Source organism: Vanacampus margaritifer, chromosome 10 (genome assembly GCF_051991255.1).
Source record: "Vanacampus margaritifer isolate UIUO_Vmar chromosome 10, RoL_Vmar_1.0, whole genome shotgun sequence".
NCBI lineage: Eukaryota > Metazoa > Chordata > Actinopteri > Syngnathiformes > Syngnathidae > Vanacampus > Vanacampus margaritifer.
In genome coordinates this window covers 16,844,673-16,867,754 of record NC_135441.1, presented here as the reverse complement: position 1 = coordinate 16,867,754, position 23,082 = coordinate 16,844,673, and the positions used below count along the sequence as shown (strand labels likewise).

Below are 23,082 nucleotides of genomic sequence, written 5' to 3'. Positions count from 1 at the left end.
TTATATTTATCGTGGGCCTATGATTATTGCTCATAGTAAACAGTGGCTGTTTTTCTAAAATCAAGCATTTAGTTTGTTAGTGAAATGCTGTGTGATGCCACGCTTAATGATTAAAGGCTTTTTTTTTTTTTAAGAGCTCAGTATTGATTTGGTAATTTTATTTTAATGTCATCATCATTGCGCTCTCTTTTTTTAAATTTATTATTTTATTTATGTTTATTTAGATTAAAGGCTACTTGCACACGTACGTCAGCTTTTGCATGACTAATACACGAACTGTCACACAGGCTCTCTGATCCACACGGCTTCCCCTGCCGTTAGCTATTATAATGATAATATTACTAAATTATGATTTGATAATGGAAGGCCTATAGAAATGTCAGATGTATTGATATTCAAGCTCGAGCTTCAAAGCTGTCGATGGTGGATAAAGCGAGGCAGTGCCGAGCTGTGTCTCATTTATATGCCGAGAATAAGCACACTTTCCCCTGCAGGGCAGTTTGAGCACGTCTCTGTGGAGAAGGTAACCGACTAAAGGTGGGCTGTCCAAGTAGTTTAAAGCAGTGGTCCCCAACCTTTTCTGTACCACGGACCGGTTTAATGTCTGACAATATTTTCACGGCCCAATCTAAAGGTTTAGCTGATAAAGACAAAATAAAATGACAAGAAAAAAACTGTGGTATTTTCTCTATAATAATAATGAACGTAAATCTACTGTGTAATCATGTGCAACTTTATTAACGGTGTCCGTAACGTCGCACCAACAACAGAGTTGTCAAGTGAGACGGATGTAACAGACAGAATCCGGCCACTTTTCAAAATAAAACATCATTTTCGAAAAAACTAAAAAAATAATGCAATTTTTTTTCTTTCGGTACCAAATGACCCACGGCCCGGTACCGGGTCGCGGCCTGGTGGTTGGGGACCACTGGTTTAAAGAACATTTGGCGTGAAGTACTCGTCAGTGCCAGCTAAACTACAGGTGTAACGCATTGTACCTGCCACATCTGTTTGTGTGTCAAATTTGTTTTCATCGTGGGCCGCATTGTTGTTGTTATTGTCTTCAGGGGACCAGAGAAACCATATACAGGAAGTGCATAATAACCAGGTGTGTAACTGTATGACAAAAATCACAGTTTGGTACTTTATATGTACTTTGGTTAGAATTTCATGGTTTGGTTCACATTTGTTACAATAAGGGAACAAAATTCAAAGAAAACTGTTTTGTAATGCGTAATGTAAATCGAAATCAATGAATATCATTTTTGCTTTAGCTTTTTAGCAAAGTGCAACATTTTTTTTTTCCAATTTCCTATTTAAAAGCACTTTAAATGCCACTGGAGGTTTCATTTGTACTGCGCCAATTTTTTAGAAGCTGAGCTTCACTGTATTTGTTTACAGGCTACACTCTAAAAAATAGAATTGTTGAACCAATTTAAGATTAAACAGAGAATTGTTGACTAACTTAATAAAATTAATTACGAGCTCATTAGACTTAGTAGTCATGTGACCGGAAGTTACTTTTCTTGTCCTAATATGTTCTTTGTGGGAACCCTAATAATCACCCCATTACGACGGCCATCGGGAATTTAAAGGAATACGGTCGAATCAGCGATTCGATGTGTTTTTGCAGCACTGTAGGCTTGCACGACTGCATTTGATACACATTTTTCTCTTGAACTCGTGTGATTGAGCCTAACGTGGTGTAAAATATGACGGAAACGTGTTCACTGTCCTCATATTTCTCTCACAGTTTTCACTCGGAATAAATCTCACCTAGCCGAGAAGCTTGTTAACGAGAGGCACGACACGCTCGGGATGAGCGAGAGTGGGAGAACAAGGCTACGGGGGCCACTTATCAACTCGCTGATGCGGGACCACATGGAGAGAGAGCAGAACGTGTTGGAGATGAATATTTCCCCCTGACGCAGCGCAAACAGCTGCCTCCCAAGCATCTGCAACCAAGACAGAAGGAATCGAATGACTGTGATCGGCACGAGCGACGATTCATCTGCAAGTAAGAGAGTGAGAGTAATGGAGAGAATAGAAGAGAGAAAAAAAAGCCTGCAGCAGCTTGTAGAGCTGTGATGGAGAGGGAGTGATCCATGCTGTTTTCACAGGCTATTTCCCCTCAGGCTTTGTGTTGGCACAGCCAGAGACCATTTGTATACCTGACGACATTCATGAGAAAAGCTATAAACAGTCTAGAAAGTAAGTAACAGTGTGGGCAAATAAACTCCGAACAACGCTGTGACAGTCCCTTAGAATGTGCAGTTTCCTTGGAAATGGAGTGGTACCGCATGAGAGGTGATGTCACTTAGCCAAGATTACAAAGAGAGGAGGTGAAGACGACATGGCTGGTTTCCTTTTAATGTGGTACATTTTTATCATACATAGCATCAGCAGTAAAAAGGGGATGGCATCAAATCCGTTTAATTGAGTGCTTCCAAATATCTATTGTGCCATATAAGCCAAAAATAGCATTTGCCCCTCTCTCTACAAAAAAAAAATACTCTCTCATTCATCAAATAACTTCTCGGGCCTGTCTGGGACCTTTTTGACTCCCCCCGAAAAATGGTGTGGTTATAAGAAGTATGAGTTTTTTGGGGTGAGTGTGACAGTTTTTTGGGTGTTTCTAAGGGTTTTTTGTGTGAAATATGTTTTTTGTTGTGAGTTTTTTTTATATTGTGTGAGAGGTTTTCTGGCTTGTGTTTGGTGCATTTGAGAGGTATTTTTGGTGACTGGGAGATTTTTTTCCTTTATTTCTGAGAGAGGTCTTCTAGGGCAGAGGTCCTCAGGGACCGGTATCCAGCCTGTTTTCCATGCCTCCCACAGCCAACACAGGTGGAGATCGTTATCAGCCTTCTCCAGAGATTGCTGATTAGCTGATGATATGAATCACCTGTGTTGGCTGTGGGAGGCATGGAAAACAGGCTGGATACCGGTCCCTGAGGACCAGGTTTGGGGACCTCTGTTCTAAGGCATGTGTGTTTTCTTGGTCCATGAAAGCTTCATGTGTGTGTGAGGTTGTTTTTTTTTTTAAATCATTATTTTGTGACTTTTCTGTTGTGAGAGTTTTTCTGATCAGCGTGAGTTTATTTGTTTGTTTGCCTGTTTTGAGTATGAGAGATGTTTTTGGGATGTGAGAGGTGATTGGTTGAGAGAATTTTTTGTTATGTTTTAGAGTTTTGTTGTGTTATGCAAATTTTTTGTTTTTTGTGTTTTTTAGGTGTGAGGCTTTCTAGTATGTGTGAGAGTTTAGGGGGGTGGAGAAGGTGCGTAATGAGAGGTCATTTGGTGATTGTGATTATTATTTTTTTTGTATGAGTTGTTTGGGAGTTGTTTTTGTTTGAGTGTCATAGTTTTTGGTCCATGTGAGGTTTTCTGGTTTACATGGGAGATTTTATTTATTTATTTATTTATTGCTGAGTCAGAGATTATGCAATTTTTTGTGAGAGAGGTTTTGAGGTGTAAGGCTTTCTAGTATGTATGTGTGAGCGTTTAAGGGGGGGGGGGGGAAGGTGCGTGATGAGAGGTTATTTGGTGATAGTGATTTTTTTTTTTGGTCCATTTGAGGTTTTCCGGTTTGCATGGGAGATTTTATTTATTTATTTATTCAGATATTTTCGGGTGTGTGATGAAGGTATTTTCGTGCGTGTGTGTTCTTTTTTTTTTGTGTGTGTGTGAGAATTATTTGAGAGGCTCTCTAGTCTGTGTGTAAGTTTTTATACTGAGTGTGAGATTTTTTTGGGCTGAATGTAAGAGGTATTTTTGTGTGTGTGAATTTTCTTGGCAACATGTTTTTCTTGTGATGGGATTTTTGATGTGTATGAATTTTTGGGAGTGTGAGAGGTGTTTGGTACGCGAGAGAGGTTTCCCTGATGGAATGTCAGCGTAAATATAGCTGTGCATTATCTTGAGCCTCATTTGCACGTTTAATGTATGGAATGTATTCAAAAGCATTTAAATGTCGCGGCATCGCTCTAAGCTGCGTTATAAATGCAGCCCAAAGTGTTGGCATGGAATGCGCGGCCATCTGGCTGCATGCGATGCACAGCTGATGCAATGGCAGCGCTCTCCCACTCATTAAGACAACATGGAGTGACTAGATTAAATTAGGGCCAGCCTATTAAAGTCAAGTGAGACCTCAATGACCATACAATATCCTTAGGTGCACCTGCAACAGTGCCTTTCTTGGAGCTCATTAGATTGCAGTATAATTGTACCTTTTTTTTTTTTTTTTCCTGGAGAGCTCAGTATTGTTCATTCGGTAATTTTAACGATTTGACATGTCATCATCATTGCTCTCCTTTTTTTTTTTAAATATATATATATATATATATATATATATATATATTTTTTATGTTTTTATTTTATTTTATTTTATTTTTTTATTATTATTTTTATTTATTTTTTTCATTTTTTTTTTTGTAGTGGGTGAGTATAATTGTACCTAATGTTTGGCTGATGAGTGCATGCAAAGCAAAATGGGGAATAGAGAACGAAATGCAATCCTCAAGTCATATCTTTAAAAAGAAACAAGGCCTTCTCTGCTATTGTGTTTCTTTTTGTTTGTTTATGTATTAACAATACTAAATGCCTTTAATCCCTCCCAGAAAAAAAACACATGATTGGATCCGAATGAGGACATTGTGTAGTTACGCAACAAAGGGACACCCACTTCAAATGTTCTCTCATCTCTGGAGAAGACCTAAAAAAAAAAAAACGCTGGCTCATCACGACAGCCCAAAAAAATAAAAAATACTAGCTGCTTTGGGAACCACATTTAGTGCAAGCACCCTTCATAATCCCCTGGGTGTGCTTTTCAAGCCCTTTACAGAAGTGAGCAGCCGCCGTTGTGTCTACATCGCTTAATCAGTTTGGCTCCCAGTTGGCTCCGGATGTGAACAATCACTAAATAGCTTCCATGATTTGCGGCCAATCTGACACCTCGCTTCTATACAGCCTCCGTCTGCTACACCAGACATGTACCAAAGACAAAAGTGAGGAGGAGACTGGGAAGGACAGATGCAAACAAGCACATACTTTACAGCAGTGGCGGTCATCGGTTGAATGCCGCCCTTTGTGAAACCCCCCTTTTGGCACCCCCATTTTGTGTGGACTTTCAGTAGAGTTAGGATTTTGTTTAGTTATGAACCAGCTTGTGTTCACTGTTTAAACCCTGGAGAACCCACGGGGTCAAATTTGGCCCCTATAAATTCTGCTACTCAAATAACAAAGACCTTTTTTTTTTTTACAAATTTAACTTTTAAAAGTCCAGAGTGCCACTTCTGACCCCTGCATGGGGCCATCTAGTGGATGAATATTGCACTTACATGAGCCAGAGTGGTGGTGACAAGATGGCTGTAAACATGCTGTTTTGTTGAGCTGGAAATCAATCCAAACAAAACCATCTTCTCAGCAAACCATCAGATGGTAAAATTGTGTTTTTTTTTGTTAATCTATTTCATATCATGTTGCAGAATGCCTCGGAGTATGTTTTATATATATATTTTTGATAAATTAGCAACTCTGAGGTAGTTAAAAAAAAAGGGTTACAATAGAAAAAAAAACATATTTTGGTGTTCAGTGAACTTATAGCAGTCATTTAATGTATAATTCATAATTTTCCAAAGAAGAAAAGGGTTCTTGGCTTCTCCAGGGTTAAGGAAAACAATCAACAGTTCTTTTGTCTGAACTGAATCACGAGAATCAGTTCATTATGATGATTCAATCTAAAGCGTAATACTGCGTTAGCATTGATCTTAATGCTCAGTGGCGCGTCACCGTGCATCTCTTCTCGTACCCTTACAAAGGATTCTACAAAAAAGCGTAATCCCAATACAAACGCCAGGTTATTTGTTGTTACAGCCCTACAAAAATGCTGTCCTGTGCCGCCCCGCATCCTGCGCATGCCAGAAAGTGCCACCGCTGTTCAGCGCATTGCAAAGGGAATTACACGTGTAACTTTTGTGACTAGCGTTTTATTTGTTCCGGTTGACAACTCACTAACTGATGTGGTTTTCATTTGCTCACACATCATGCATGTGTTCTCGCCAACGTGTTGTATGCACGTGCACACACGCGATGGCCTGCACCGCATCCTCTATGCGCACATGCCAACGTTGAGTGGGTTGCGCTAGTTTTTTAGATAAGCGGTTCGGAACGATTGGTGTGTGGGTTTAACGGTGGGTGCAGAATTTTCAAAGAAAAATAAATCCCCGTGATGTGAAGCATCACCCTCTGTGCGTCATCCACATACTTGTATGTTTTCTATACGGTTATGATGAGATCTATGCTGTTATATAACCAACTGGGTATTGAGTCCGTCCAAGTCTTTTGCTGGTTACAAAGGCGTTCTCTTATGCATAGGCACATCTTCCTTGTTCTTCCTACACTGGGCCTACAATACCTGACTCATGCACCTTATCTCACACACTGCATCATTAAAAATAGGATTTTTCAATTCACTGTAGAATCATGATAACAAAACAGAAATGTTGTCTCATTAAAGTGAACACCCGTGTATCACGGGGTTTACGTTACGGACCCACATTTTCAAGAGACCCTATAAATAAATAAATAAATAAATATATATATATATATATATATATATATATATATATATATATATATATATATATATATATATATATATATATATATATATATATATATATATATATACACTGTATATATATATATATATATATTTATTTATTATTATTATTATATGTTTTTTGCGAAAACATTCCAATTAAAACGAATTAATGATTTTGATTTTTAAAAAAAAAAAAAAGAATATAAAAAAAATGTCAGAGTCCAAATTTTTGAGTTGTGAGAGAAAGAGAGATGAAAGGTTGATTAAAAAAAAGTTTTAGAAACAACCTTTAAAATGTGCAAAAAGTGACCATTAAATGTCCAAAAAGGAAGAGGAAAAGTAGAAAATTACCATAAATTGCAAAACAAAAATTTGAAAATTGAAGGAAAAAGGCAGAAAGGAAAACATTTGAAAAGTAACTATAATATTTCCCAAAACAAAAGAAAAAAATCCTGAAAATTACCATAAAATGTCAGCAAAATAGTCAGAAAAATGATTCAAGAAAATGGAGGAAAGAAAATGTTAAAAAAGTGATCATAAAAATTGACAAATGGAAAAGGTGTCAAAAACTAGCCATAACAAGAAAGAAGAAAGGCAAAAAATGACCGTATTATGTCGATAAAAATGTCAGAAATTTGACAGAAAATCTAAAAATGCCATGAAAAATGTTATATGTATCAGTAGACAAACACTCTGTTTAAATGTTTTGCGGCTCCAGACAGATTTTTTTGTCATTAATTTGGCCTAAAATGGCTCTTTCGACAGAAAAGAACAGATCGCCGACCCCTGTCTTAGATGATCGGATGTCTGTAGGTGGCTAATGCTAGCCTCCATGATAGCTGGCAATCTCAAAACTATTAACCAGGTAAGACCTTTCCTTCCATCAAAAATAATTAGAGGGTTGAAAAAAAACAGAAGGATCATACAGGCCCTCACACAAAACCTGTTGCTAGGAAACCTGTCATAAGACCTGTGGAGATGCTTATCAAACAACAAACCACCTTGATGCTGCTGCCTGGAAATACATTTGCTGCATCACGGGTAGCAAGACGCAGATAAATACAGACATGTCATCGTGATGCAAAAAGTTTAGTCGCCGACTTTTTCTACCAATGTTCTGCAACTGAAATATTGCAGCTCTTTATCAGCTTTTTAGTATAATTTTTTTTTTGAACCACAAAAACATGGTGCGATTGTCAAGGAAAAAGTGCATTTCCCCAAAGATAGGAAACGAGAACCTTATCATTTTGCCAAAAAGGTGAATTTTGTTGTTCAGGGTAAAAAAAAAAAAAAGTGCAGTGTGTGCATACTGTATAACAGCATTAGTGTAGATGTTTGCCTCTCAGCCTCCACTCAACAAACTTTCCCTCATTTGCTTTCCTAACCGCTGCCTCTGCTGTCTGGTGTGATTCCCTGCAGAGTCTCCGGTTGAGAAGTCGTGTCAGACGAGGGTTGAAGACTCCGAGAGGAGCGAGTGAGGGAAGAGGCAGAAATATAGAAAATGACATTCGTGTCAGGACTTGAGTAAGTCACTTGATCAGCTGAAATGTGACTCAATCTATTTATTTATTTTTTACAACGCTTGTCCTCATTAGGGTGCTGGCTGACTTTGGGCGAGAGGCTAGGTACACCCTGGACTGGTCTCTAGCCAATTTCAGGTCATGTGACTCTTCTGGCTTAAGTTACTGTTAAAATGAAGGCTGAAGTTTGTCACATATTAAAAAGTAAACAGTAACATAAGCCACAGGATTGTTTACAGTTAACACGCACACACAAATGCAAAGTAACCCTGTCCGTGAGTCATGTTAGCATTCTCAGTGACTCTTGTTGCATAATGTATAGTCCTTCAAGGATTATGCAACCACTCAATTCCCCCTACAGATGTCCATGACTTAAAGCATTGCTGCACTCCTCTATATAACTATCTATCTATGTATTATCTGTCTGTCCGAATTTGCCCGGTTATCCATCATCCATGGATGATCCATTTGGGGTTGAACCAATTAGTCAACGAGTCGATTTTACTAGCCCGCATTGACATTTGACGTTTAAGTAGCTTCATTGTAAATCACGTGTTTTTGGCTTCTCGTCTTCCAAAAGGCTAATTTAGGGACTATACCGTACTTTGGATTTGCCCGTCTGCTGCCGTTACGGAATTGCCCTTTGGTCAGTTACATTTTTTGGAACCTGACTGATATTCTGTCTTGGTTGTGATTTGGGGTGTTAGAAAAAATCGATTCGGCAATATATCGCAATATTACAGCGCGCAATTCTCGAAGCGATTCAATATGCGGCCGAATCGATTTTTAAACTTTTTTTTTTTTATGGGAATATTCAACAAAACGTCTTACTTAGGGTTAGGATTTACACATTAAACATGGAAGAATGTACCAGTTGTACTAGTATGTTGTACCTGATTTGGCCACTTAGGGGCAGTGTGGTTCCACACGGTATGATACACTGTTAAGTTGTAGCCACATTAGAGAGTAGAAGGAAAAAGTCATGATCAAGTTATTCCAATAAAAGTTGTTTTTTTTTTGCAGCGTGGAGACGTTTTTTTGAGTGATAAAAGTGCCGCAAGTAGCGCACTAATTAAAACTAAGTCAGACTGGAGTAGATCATTACGATTCCTTGCACATCTATAGATTGAAGCAAAAATCATTTGAATCAGAAATCATTCTCAATCGAAAATCGATTCTGAATCGAATCGCAGACCCAAAAATCGGAATCGAATCGCGAGACATTCAAAGATTCCCACCACTAGTGCTGGGGTAATTTATCGATCCATACATCTATTTACATCCATTGTGGAGACCAACTTCTCCTTTTTCATTTTTTGTTAGGTGTGTCCATCTCAGTGTACTACTTAACATGTGTTCTGTCCAATATGACTAAAGCAACGTTCACCAACACATGTGAATGCATCGCTGGCTTCTTATATCACGTCTGTCTGCTTCTTCACAGGAAGGACAAAAGTGTGGAAAGTACTTAATGAGAAGTGATTTAATTAATTGGACGAAGGGCCAGCAAGCACCTGTGAGGCACTTTTTTTCTAATTTCACTTTAAACATCACCTTCACATTTGCTGAGGGTTCATGCCCGGAACTGAGTGTGGGGTCGGGTGACCCTCTGGGGCTACTGAGTTGGTGGCCTTGTGTAAGGCACCCGCGGGGGAGTGAGGTAACCCCAGGAAGTCGATAGGCTCCACTGCCTCTGATTACATTCTTTACTGGAGTGTGTGGGCACTGTGTGGCTTATGCCCGATGAGGTGATGTCAAACTCCATTATTCTCGGATTGCGATGATGCCGTGTGTGTGTGTGTGTGTGTGTCCACAGAGAGCCTGTCAACGGGGGCGAGCCAAGGGCCGGTGTGAACAGGAGAATAGAAGCAGAGAGTCGTCTCTTGTTAAATTAGGCAAAGGACGGGAAGCAAGGAGGCAGCGAGGAAAGGTTAGAGCACAAATTTCCCTTAAAGGTCTCTGTCACGTTGGAGGGACTCCACCGTACACCAACTCTGAGAAGGTACATTTTATGACAACGCAATCATGTTTGACAGAGCGAGAATTTTCTGCTTCGGGCAAAATTTGTTTCAGCACAATATTGTGATACATTTAAATGTTATTTGCGGTCCTTAGTGGACTATCCAGTTTGCTAATACAGTGGCCCCTTGACTTCTGACCATAACTCAAAACACTTGTATCTCAAATCATCTTTCTCATTGAAATGAATTGAAATGCCATTAATCCGTTCCAATGTTTGAGAAAAAAATAGTACATAACAGTACCATATTGTACTTGCATAGAAAAATAAAACAATTTATGCATCATAATTTTATTCTTAAGTGCTCAATGATATTGTGCTGCCCACCGGGCCACCAGGGGGCAGTACAATATTCACAAGATTAATCCACAAAGAAGACTCGGTATATTGCTGTAATATTGGACATGCTTGGAGGAGGATGGAGAATATGTGCCTAGATGTAAAAAATAAATAAATAAAATACTAGCTCATCAATTGCATTTTGTTTTAGCATATAAACTTTCTTTACAGAATGTTTTGTATCTTAGTTAAATACATAACAGAAAAAATATCTGTATCTTTGTAGACCTCAAGTGGGAGTGGCAATAAGAAGCTAAAAGTTTTGCTCAAAACCCAAGACAAAAATTGGCCAAGCAATGACTTTGTATCTAAAAAAAACAACAACTTGTATGTCGAGGTACAACTGTGCAGTATAATACAAAGCGCAGCGATTGTGTGACCACGACCAAATGTCATACTGTTATTATGTAACAAAAAATGCTCAAGGTTTCAATAGATAGATTCCATTTGAAGTCAATGAAGAAGAAAATGTCTCGATCGATAATGTTACCGCTCTGTATTTGGCTTCTGTCCTGAAGCTCTGTCATTACCATGGCAACATAAAATCACGTACTTGTGCAGTCTACACGCTGAAACCGAAAAAGTGTCAAGTCTGAATTAAACGACTTGCAATGAGGCAAAGTTCATTGGAATGCGTACGTGGGCTGCATACAGCATAAACAGCATAAACAAACAACCTTCCACACATATTGGCAATTTAGAGTATTTAAATGAGCCATGATGCCTCAACAACAACAATGCAAAAAATGGCTCCAAGTGATGTTGATATCCTTGATATCCTTGGCCTTACAGCAAAACAGCTGTTTTCAAGAAATTCCAGGTGTGCGCACGTGCTCCGCAAATGATTCATCAGACCGCGATCACTCTTTTGGAAGCACGCTTGCACTCACAATCTTTACGAGCCGCCGAGCAGACAGATTATTAGATATTAGCGATTCTAATAAGTTGACTCAGCCGGGATGATGTCATGCCTCCGTAGGGAGACTGGCGGAAACATGATGTCATGATACTCCAGCTAATCATGTCCGGGGCTCTTCATTAGCGCACGGGAGCCTGACCGGATTGGCGGCATGCACAATGGATGATGTCATCCGTCTCGCTTGCCGCTGGCCCGTTTGGTTCGAGGGCGCTGTCGGTGTTAACAATGAACTGTTAGCGCTGATGCGTAGTGACAAGAGAGAACACGACGGACTGAAATGCGATTCGCAACCAAATAAAGCAGATTCCCGAGATGTTTATGAAACGATGAATCGTTAAAAGAAACACGTCCATTCCAAATTCCATCCTGGATGTTATTTCAAAATGAAAACATAATTTCATGATGAGTCAGTTTCTGGTTTGGTCAGTAACATCCATCAGAAAATCTGCAAAAAATTGTTTTTCAAAGTAAAAGGAGATGCGTGCAAAAAAATATAAAACACAAATTTAGTTAATCTGCTTTCATGGATGATTTGGGGCAATTTATTTTACTGTTGAGAGGTTGAAATCATAATTTGGACACTGCAAAAAAGATGACAGAAAATTTAAGAAAAAAATATAGTAAAATAAGAAAATTATTACTTCAAATAAGCAAAATGATCTGCGAACAGAACCATTTTTTTTAAACTTAAATTTACCTGTAAGATTTCGAAAAATAAGAAAATAATACTAAGCCCCTGCGATTGTCTGGCATCCAGTTCAGGGTGTACCCCGCCTACTGCCCCAAGCCAGCTGGGATAGGCTCCAGCACCCCCCAATACTAGGCCCATATCAACCACAGCGGTCTTGAAAAATAGTATCTTTAGACTAAAAACAAGTAATATTGACTTTTTTTTTTTCAAGCTGTAATAAATAGGATTTATTTATTTATTTTATTTTTTTACATAATTATTATTTACATTTGGCCAACTTAGCCTACGTGTCAAGCAGAGGAGGTAAACAGCTCCCATTTTTATTGTCTTTGGTATGACCCAGCCAAGGATTGAACCCTCAAGCTCCAAGTCTGAAGGTAGGCACTCTACCACTGAGCTGGTACGGGAGAAAGGAAAAATGAGTTTAGTAAATATGACGAAATGAACCACTCAAGCAATATTGCACTTTTGTCTGATTGTTTTCATGCTTGCATTTTACCGATTTATCTTATTACTAGATTATACAATATCTTAAAATAAGAAAATTCAACTTGTGAAACCCCAGTTCAGGGCCTTTAATGTTGGTTAGTTGTCATCTTAAAATGTGGAAAAAAGCTTGTTTTAAGCCTCACTGTACTTAAAACTGACTGTTAACATTCAATGCCAAGACTGTTTGATCAAATAAAATAATGAAGTAATAAATGTCTTAAAATAAGCACAGTGATCGTGTCTGACAATCTTGTTTTAAGTAAAAAATAACTTCAAAGCAAAATAAGCAAATTTAGGTCGAATTTAAGAAATTATATCTTACTTAAGATTTTCGTTTTTGCAGTGGACAAATTTAAAGTAAACAAGGCCTCTAAAATGATGAACTGATTATCAATTAATTTGATAACTGATTAGTTGCTGATTCATGGTTACACGTCTAGAATAAAGTCTTATCGCTAAATTTGTGATGTTATTTTGAAAATTTAAGGACTTTTGGGAACGGGACTAATTCTGTTGATATTCAGATGAAAATTTTAATGTTGGAACTGTTTGAACCGGTCAAGAAATGTGCTTGTTATGTAAAAATCTCTTTATTTGAGAATTTTTGAGAAATTAAAAAAAAAAAAAAAAATGGGTAGGAGAAGGGAATATTATGGAATATGTCTTACTGTAGGCATTTTATTTTGGCAAATTTGGAAATGTTATTGTGAAAAATATGGTATAACGTTGAAAATATTTCTCTCTGTAATTCTCTCTTGGATGAGCTGAACATTTTTAATTTTTAATGTACAATTTGAATTTCTTTGCTGAACATCTCATTGGGAACAAACGGAGTCCTTTTAGGTGACAAATGTCCTCTTTTTTTTAATGTGAAAACTAATGTTAGCCACGCGCTGAATATTTGGAACGTTAAGACTGTCGAATGATTTCAGTCAGATGAGAAACATGGGAACATTTAATAAAAACCACTGGTTTGACACCAGACTCGTATTATGCATGCAGCATGAAATAGATAGATTTTATCTGCATGTGGCCTGGCAAATCACTACTGAAGCTAGCATGGAAATGTCATGTAGCAAGAAATAGGTGCTCAAACATCCCGCAGGAAGGCCGACAGTGAGTCAGTCATGCTCCAAAGGTACCAGCGTGCTCTTTAAGTACTCGACAGCCTTCAGGCACAGAGTACATCGTGTTGAGTGCATTGTTTCCGTGGCACTTGTCTCATTTGTCATGAAAAAAAAAAATCACCTTGCCCGCCTTTCTCTCACTCTCTCTTCCTCAATCATCAATACGAGGACGGAGAAAGAGGATTTTGGCTGTCACCGTGGCAACGGGGGACGAAGGGAGGCCCTGTCAATCATGCCGCCTGCGGGAACCTGAATGGTTGGCGGATAAGAAGAGGTGCGCTAAGGATGTAAACATTGATCGGAAGGACACATTTAGAGACGCGGTGTCTATAAAGATGGATTGAAGGATCAGCCAGCCCACTTTTCACTTACATTCACTTAAGGATTGACCCATTAAACATTTTATTACTGTGTTTATTGTCAGGAAAATAGCGCCTGTGTCATTGTCATAGCAACCCTGGGATGACCTCTTTCGATGTCTATTATTGATCAAACGTGAACAGAGAGCCACTACTTTGGATATGATGTCATAGCACTTACTTAGCATCTAATTAGATTGCTCTGATGTCATCCCCTGTATTGTTTACATCCCCTGGGAAATGTGGGCGTTGCTACGATAGGGCGTGATGTGTTATTCAGCAGTATCGTCATGAATGCATTTCTTTAAGAAGCATTTGAGCAAAAATTGCTTGATTTCATTATTGATTCTAATAAATAAATTAATGGAAATTATACTATTGATTTTATTATCATTGATTTCTTATCATCTTATCTTCATAGAATAGGAAAATACAAAATTAACATTTTGGTGAGTGGCACCAGTATAATCTTGTCAGGTGAAATATATCAAACTTCAGAGTGCTTCTGTTGGAAATCTTTTGAACTGGATTGCCAAGAAAGCAAAACAAACGATTCCTAAGAATCAAATTACCGGAATTTAGATGTCTCTGGGGTTGGTGAAGGACTCTGGTTGGTGGCCCGGTCGGTGCTGGATTTCACTTTCCTTTCCTTTCCTTTCTTTGGTCCTTCCTCGGGTCTCCTGACGGCCTCACAACTCTGGCTGGAAGTGTTCGGTTTCGGTGAACGGTATGGGATTTTTTAATAAGTTTTAGGTGAACTAATGAATACACACTCACACGCACACACGCATACTCACCCACATACAAAAAAAAAAGAAGAAAAAAAAAGAGACAGCAATGATGATGACATGTCAAATCGGTAAAATTACCGAATGAACAATACTGAGCTCTCCAGAAAAAAAAAGAAAAAAAATCAAATTACCGATAACCGGTATTCCACCCCCCAAAAAGAGCAGTTTTTTTTATTCACTATCTTTATTATTCAGAGTAATTTCATACCATGTTTGATGTCAATTGAGCCCAACAAAAAGTTGAGTGCAATGTTTGTGACTGGCCAAACACATTATATAACTTCAATCATGTTCAAAATGGACGAATTGTATAAGGTTCGATTCCCATGAGTAAATCTCATGCATCGTTGAGTAGCCTTTTGTTTTATGTGAAGCTGTGTTTAGTAAGTCACCTATACAGTATGTTCTTTAGTCTCGTGAGAGACATGATGGATGAAAGCTGCCGCCAGGGGTTCCGAGAATTCCGCTGTGCCCTTGTATGATCAGCCATCCTTTCAATCCATCTGGGTGTCAAGCGGACATGACACACATCAGAAATTGCAGCCAGGAACTCTCCAATTTAGCACCAGAGAAATATGTTTATTCCCTATTCTGAAACTACAATTACGCCACCCTGTATTTATCTCTTGCGTGGGTGTGTATATGTACGTCTAATATGTATCAATGCAATTATCTTTCTTCTATTCAATTTTAACTGCTGTTATTATTATTTTTATCGTTCTCTGTCCTTGTCACAGGGAGTTTGGAATTAGGACCCAAACGCAGACAAATCACAGGATTTGAGAAACAGAGAATCTTGTACAAAAATACAAAGTAACCGTAGCAAGCAGGACACATGGAAGAAACCTCTCACTAGGGCAATGCACTATTCTGTATGACAAAATAAAGGCTGATATGACAAAATAAGAGTCTCAAATACAGAGCCTAAATAAAGGAACTGAGTGCAATGGAACTAATAGTGACAATTACAGGAATTAGCAACTGCGTAGCAACTGACAACATCATCACAAGGGACATAGCAACTGCCTAGTAACAAAAAAAAAGCTTAAATAAGAGTGACAAATACGTCATCGTCATCATGGGGACGTTGTGACTGCATAGCAACTAAAAATATAATCACGAGGGACATAGCAACTATATTACAACTGACTACAAAATAAGAGTGGCAAATACATCATCATCATCACAAGGGACATAGCAACTGACAACCTGGATGACCACTACTGTGCATCTGCAACACAGACGTAGCATCCAGCCAGCGGAAGAAGCGCGAGATGAGGCAGTTTGGATAGAAAAACAAATCGCCAAATAAATACATAAACGACTTGTCGTCTATTAATATTAATCGTTGGCACGATTTTGCGATTTTGATCATCGACATCGTCGTGACTAACCTTGGCAGCCCTAGTGACTAGCCAAAATTAGAGACACAAATACAAAACCTAATACAGGAACTAAAAGTGACAATTACAGGACCGGAGCAAACTGCATAGCAACTGACACTATCACCATCACAAGGGACATAGAAACTGCATAGCAACTACAAAATAAGGGTTACTAGACAAAATAAGAGTGACCAATAGATTGGAATCATAACGCGCACACACAAAAAGAGTGAGCGAGCAATGATGATGACATATTGAATCTGTAAAATTACTGAATGAACAATACTGAGCTCTCTCTCAAAAAAAAGAATTATATGGGACATAGTGACTGCATAGCAACTGACATCAACATCATAACAACACAATGACCCAACCCAAAACACATTCATAACAGTCATGGAGTTATTATTATTATTATTGTTGTTGTTGTTTAGTAGTACTAGTAGTAGTAATGATTATGATATTATTTTAAAATGTAATGAATGGAAATTGCTTTTTAAATATATTTCATAGATCTTAACTTCAGATTGACCATAGCTGCTAAGTCTCGTGTCTTCGGAGGAAGCATGCCCGCATTTGACTCCATGCCTTGGTGTAATCTCCGACATCCTGCTGTTTTTTTCGGTGAGTTCTCTGGCATGTTGAACGAGCCCTGCCGCGGGCCCATGAAGTACCTAACAGACCCGCTCACCCCGGGGACTCTGTGGCAAATGAGAATTAGGAGGACCTCCGCTTGGAAATTCAGCGTGTGAGGCGTGTTTGAGACAATAACGCGTGAAGAGGAAGAGCGAGTGCAATGAGGGAGTCCCTGAATAGACGTCCCCTCTGGTTGTTCATGACAGGTTGAAGGGAGAAAGCTCAACGTAACACAACTAATGGCAGTTTGTTGGAATAGCTCACTTTTGGGATCACTAACCCGTAAATGAAGACAAATGTTGCCTTTTTTATTTTTTTAGTGCAGCATGTCCATCGTGTTTATGGAGCGTGTGGTGGGAAGACTTCCAATTTTGGTTAATGGAGGGCGGGGATTTATGAAAGCACATACAGTAGTCCGGTCTCGGCCCATCCATTATCACTGGTGTGAATGGCTTTAATGAAGTCCAACATCTGAGCATCCAGAAAGGAGAACAGGAGACGACATGGTTCACCGCCTCTGTTGTAGTTCATCATAAAGAAGTTTAATGGGCTTGAGGTCACTTTCAGACTCATCCAAGCAGGCCTTTAGGAACGTTTGTTTCTTAAACGAAGACCGGGTTTCGGCCTGATACCAATACCTGTTATTGGTACTCGCCATTCCCTAACTCATTCGCTCGCAGCCATTTTCACTGAAGCAAGCCCCTTCACTCCCGGCTGTTATACTGGATTTTGACTGATTTTGCAAGGCCCACAGAATATTGTGTTCTATTGCTAAAAAGACATGAAACCTACTAAAATAAAGATTAGAGTCTCTTCTTTCATCAGGAAAAGTATATTTCTATCTGTTTCCATTTAACAGCAATTAGCATTTGAATAGAACTAAGTTTCATCATTATTCACAAATCTGCTTAAAACACTAGGGAAAAGAACCTTTTTGCAACATGGCCCTGGTTTATCTCTTATACTCTGCTGCCACCTGCTGGCCGTTTTTGTAAAAACTACCATTGCTTCATAAATTATTTTCAGTTCAGAGGCTGCGTCAAAGCTTTCTGTATGCTATAGCATTAAAAAAAAAAAAAAAAACATAAAACCCGTATTAATACGTCTTTGGGAGCATGGTAATTCTTAAAATAGAACATGTTTATATGTTTTTGGGAGCAAATGATAAATAATAAACTATTTTTTTTAGATGTGTTGTGGTTTGGGTTTGATTTGTTTTGTTTTGTTGTTTGTCTTTTGTCTGTGTAATCTGTATTTTGTTTCTTTTGTCCCTGTGTCCTTCTCTTGTCTCGTCAAGCTTTATGTGATCCACCTGTGTTTGCCTGACCTTCCTCGTGTGTCAACCAATCAGTCCCCCCTGCCTCATGTGTCTTGCCCAGGTGTGCCTCGTCTTGTCAATCAGTGTTGGTGTATTTAGGCCAGTTTCAATGTACCCTGACAAGTTTCTTTCTTTAGGCCGTTCGTCCACACGATGGCGCTGTTTCGGAGCTTGAAACCGATCACTTTCGAAGATTTCAAAACATGCCCCGTACGCTTCCGTCTGGACACTGAGGTTACTCCTCCCGTGATGACCTATGCGCCAATTTCCGCGAACCATCAGTCTGTCAACAACAATGGCGGAAAGCCGCGTCGTAGTCGTTTTGCGCAGCCTCCTTAGCTTGCTTATGCTTTTGAAGGAAAATATTTTGCTTCTATATTCCCAGGTTCAACGAGCGGTGTTGTACTTGAATCAGCCGCCATCGTCACTTGTTCGTCTTTTTCATGTTGTTTCGATACATGCAAATCCATGTTTGTTCTTTAGATTGCAATAAAGTTAGAAAAAAAAGTGTTCGTCTTCTTAGCTGATTCTTTATCCACGCGGAAATTATTTAAAAAATATATAATTAAAAAAATCTATATACAGAATATACTGTCTATCTAGTACATAAATTACATTAAAAAATATATTTTAATATTAGATATTTTTTACAGTACTGTACTATAATGTATGATGGGCGCGCACTCACAAATATTAACTTGCAAGCAAAATACGGCATTTAAGGACATCAGTCATACATCGGTGAATGTTTGTAACTAGAGGACTACCTGTAGTAATAATGGTTTATATAATAAAGATATTATATTGCGGTATGTATTTACCATGAAGTGACTGCATAACATTCTTTCTTAACCCTCTTTGACTTAGCATGAAACCGCCTACTCTGTCTGTTGTTGTGGTTTCTGCTTTGCTTGCTGTCCTAAGTGCTTCGCCAAAGGGGGTGGGCACGGCTGGCAGAGTCAACCAACCTGCCCTTTCCTCCTCTTCCCCCCACAAAAGACGGCTCTTTTTTTGTCGCATTGGCTGTTTATCCGTCCGTCTTTTGAAAAGGAGGGACAGCAGGCCAAGACATTCGGCGACAGAGAGGCGCCCGGGGAAACCAAATGTGAAGAACCCAGGGTGCTAGTCTAGACTGAGCCGCACGGCAGACGTAGTTCTTAAACCATTTTTTGCACCAAACAAGTGGCTGTGACCTCTTCACAGTGAAGCCCCGCCCCCCCGCAAGCTTTTCATTACTGCTCATTTCAATACTCTCCTTGCTCCCACCCAACATGTGAGTTTGTCCTGCTGTGCTTGGCAGAGGTCACGCCACCTGAACATGACATCTTTCAAAAAGGTCATTATTGACAACCCATTTTGTCACTTAGAATTGGATCCACGCTGTGTTTGACTGGCACCTCATTTCTTTGCTCCGTCTTACAGCCCATTTCAAACGTGATTGAAACATGTCACGGGTGGAATTGCTATTTCACATCATTTTGGATTCACTTTCAGTGGGATATATTATAATGAGGTGTTCGGGGGCCTGCGGGTGTGCTAAGGTTGTTGGAGAAATAGAAAATATATGCTGTGATAGAAAAACTAAATGTGACATGGAGTATGGGAGGCCTTGTAGCACGCTGTGATGTAATAATTTTTTGAAAATGTAATGAAATTTGCAATCAAACTTGAAAATGTAATAAAACCCAATAATGTATTTTTTATTTTTTTATATTTTCAGTTTGTTTTTTGTTTTTTTGTGTGCAAAATTGATCATGTAAAACTTGACAGTTAATTGAGAATTACCATCCATCCATCCATCCATCCATCATCTACTGCTTATCCGGGGTTGGGTCGCGGGGGCAACAGCCTTTGCAGACTTCTCTCTCCCCAGCCACTTCAACCAGCTCCTCCAATGGGATCCCAAGGCGTTCCCAGTCCAGGGGAGAGACATAATCCCTCCAGTGTGTCCTAGGTCGTCCACGGGGCCTCCCGCCGGTGAGACATGCCCGGAACACCTCTCCAGGGAGGCGTCCAGGAACCAGATGCCCGAGCCACTTCAACTGGTTCTTCTCAATGTGGAGGAGTAGCGGCATGACACTGAATCCCTCCCGTATGATCGAGCTTCTCATCCTCCTGTTTTGAGAATCTAAGATTGTTATATCCATTCACAGCAAAAAAATTGTTGTGTTAAATTTTGGTGTTAAATCCTTCAGAGTTGATTTTAACCCCCAATGTGTATTTTTAACACTTTCTGATTTAAATTGAGGTCAATGTTGGAGGTGATTTATTTAGTGTTAAACTAACTCAGAGAGTTAATCAAGGTAAGCTCCACTCGATAAGAATTGCTCTGCTGCCAATACTGGCCACAAAAAGTCTTCCTCAGCAGTAGATGGCGCTATATTGAGGCAGAATGACGTATTGGCATATCAGCATCTGCATCAGAAAGAAAGGTTCACAATTTGTTGTCGTTATGTTAAATGAAATATACATCAAAAGAATATAAGTGAATACGCATACGGGGAAAAAAAGTGGTATTGAAGATCCCTAGTCGTAAGTCAACATAGATATAGCAAAGACCACTAGCAATCATAATTTATCCAACCATCTCCGTGAATTATAGATTCATGCATTCATGGATTCCGTAATTGGGAAATTATATGATGTAGAAATTTGGTTCCATTCTGCTACGAGCAATCATAAAATGTCCTTGCTTCTGTTCATCTGAAATAGCAGCAAATTCATCTCTGCCCAATAAAACCCTTTGATTTAATGGCACAACTGTAAAACCTTTGCAGCAATCCAACTGCCGTCTGATGTATGTTGCACTTGTCCAAGTCGCTTCCCCATGTAGAAGCACCAAGCAACAGCTTGCGATAAAGGCGAAATGTGAGCGTTATATTCCCCATGCAAATCGTCTTGGTGGAAAGAAAGAAAAAAAAAGAGAAAAGAGCAAACAAGCACTGATACTTTGTAAGTGTGGAAACGCCGTCACGGATGCTGTTGCAACACCCTCGCTGCATAATTTCAGCGTCTGAGGGGAGAGAAGGGATGTGAAAACGTTGAATGACTGTCAGTGTGTCTGCTACCAAGACTGTTGGGCAACAAATCTGGTCTAAATTTGAATCAAGGGCCACGGAGGATTTTAACATCTCTCCAGCACCTGCCCGTGCTCCAAGAATAAAAAGAATAAGTTTGCACACATTTATCACACTGCTTCTCATGTGCTTCATTATTTCCCTCTCACGCCATCAGCACTTCCTTGCAAATTAATTAGCCCCCTCTGACAATTTAATACCGTTCTCATAAGAAACACGACTGTAGCAACCGGCTTGAAAGCATTCGTCGCCCGACTCGTCGCTCGGGCTTCTCCTCTCCTCTCAGCAAGGACGCGTTTCCCCATTGTTGTGTTTGAATGAGGTTAATGATATTCATTAACTGTAGTTTGAGTGCAAATATAGTTAGGCTCTAAATGTCAAGGTCTCATTGGAGGGATGACCCTTGGAGTGTCACTCAAATTGTGCTCGTGGAAGCTTTTGCCTCGGGATTACGAACAAAACTGACTGTCTTTGTTTCCTAATCTTTCAACCGTTTTACGGGTCGCTTTTGTTGATAAGGTGATGAAATTGATTAAGCAGTCATCGTCTATTAAGTCAATGCCATACCATGCCATAAGCATGTGAGTGTATGTGAGAGGGTGAATTATGGGAATATAGTATGGGAAGATTTGTTAGTATACTTCTTATCAGTCTTCAACACTGAAAATACAACATAACAGCGTGCAACTGTGTTATGTCCAACATCGGGAGCAGTTCAGTTTGTAATAACATTGTAAAAAAATATATATATATATTTATTTTTTTTAGGCACTAAATACCTATCTTACATTCAAAAATTCTTACAGCACACCACCAACAAAAAATGTCAAAAAAATACTCGAATAATTTACTCAAAAATTTACTTCTTCAGTGTGAAACCTGGACCTTTTTTAATTGAAAATAAAACCAATACATTCACAAGGAAGCCATGACGAATTGTGCTGTGTTTATTGTACCTTCTGCCATCTAATAAAAGCATATTTTAAATTGTTTTGCCTATATATGTATTGATATCAATAAAGATATATTTATATCTAAGTACCTGGATTGGCTGGCAGCCAAATCGGGGTGTACCCCGCCTACTGCCCGAAGCCAGCTGGGATAGACTCCAGCACCCCCCCCCCCCCCCCCCTTCCCCGCAACCCTTGTGAGGACAAGCGGTTAAGAAAATGGATGGATGGATGGATGTGTTTAAGTAAAAAAATAAATCTTTACAATAATATGTTGGATGTGCAACACTAGTGCAAGCAAGCAGCAAAATCAACCAGTTTTTATCCATCTCAGGAGGCGGCCATTTTACCACTTGATGTTGACTGAAAATGACATCACAGTTGCTCAAGCAATGACCAATCACGGCTCACCTGTTTTCTTAGATTGGACCTGTGATGTTTGCAAGCTGAGTCGTCATTGGTTGTTACCTGAGCCTAAGCAACTGTGATGTCATTTTCAGTCGACAGCAAGTACAAAATGGCCGCCTCCTGAGATGGATTTTGCTACTTAATTCATGCTTCACAAACACAATATTAATCAGAATACCGCGTTTAGACTAGTGGGGCTGTATAAAACATGTTATTGTAAATATTTTTGGGGGGACTTCCCCTGTAATGACCTTGCCTTTATTATAAAGGTTGGTAACTATGATGATATTGTCATCCCTATATAATTAAAAGCTTTAGTCAAAGATTTACAATGTGGCTAAACCCCCTGACATGGTCTGAAATAAGGAACACTGATTGTGGATTTTAAAGTCGTCATCCTGTCCTAGTTTTGTTTTGAAAGTCTGAACCGGAAGTAGCGCGTATTATTCTCC

General features: G+C 39.2%; 1 long non-coding RNA gene across 2 annotated transcripts; it reads left to right on the top strand.

The window, feature by feature from the left end:
- The first annotated feature begins 1,760 nt into the window (after positions 1–1,760).
- Positions 1,761–14,508, top strand: LOC144058794 (uncharacterized). Of its 2 annotated transcripts, XR_013295483.1 has the most exons (4): positions 1,761–2,017; positions 7,367–7,466; positions 8,021–8,125; positions 9,938–14,508. It is a non-coding gene; the product is annotated as an uncharacterized LOC144058794 (long non-coding RNA). The 2 variants fall into 2 exon arrangements; XR_013295484.1 differs by lacking the exon at positions 7,367–7,466.
- The last annotated feature ends 8,574 nt before the right edge of the window (positions 14,509–23,082 follow it).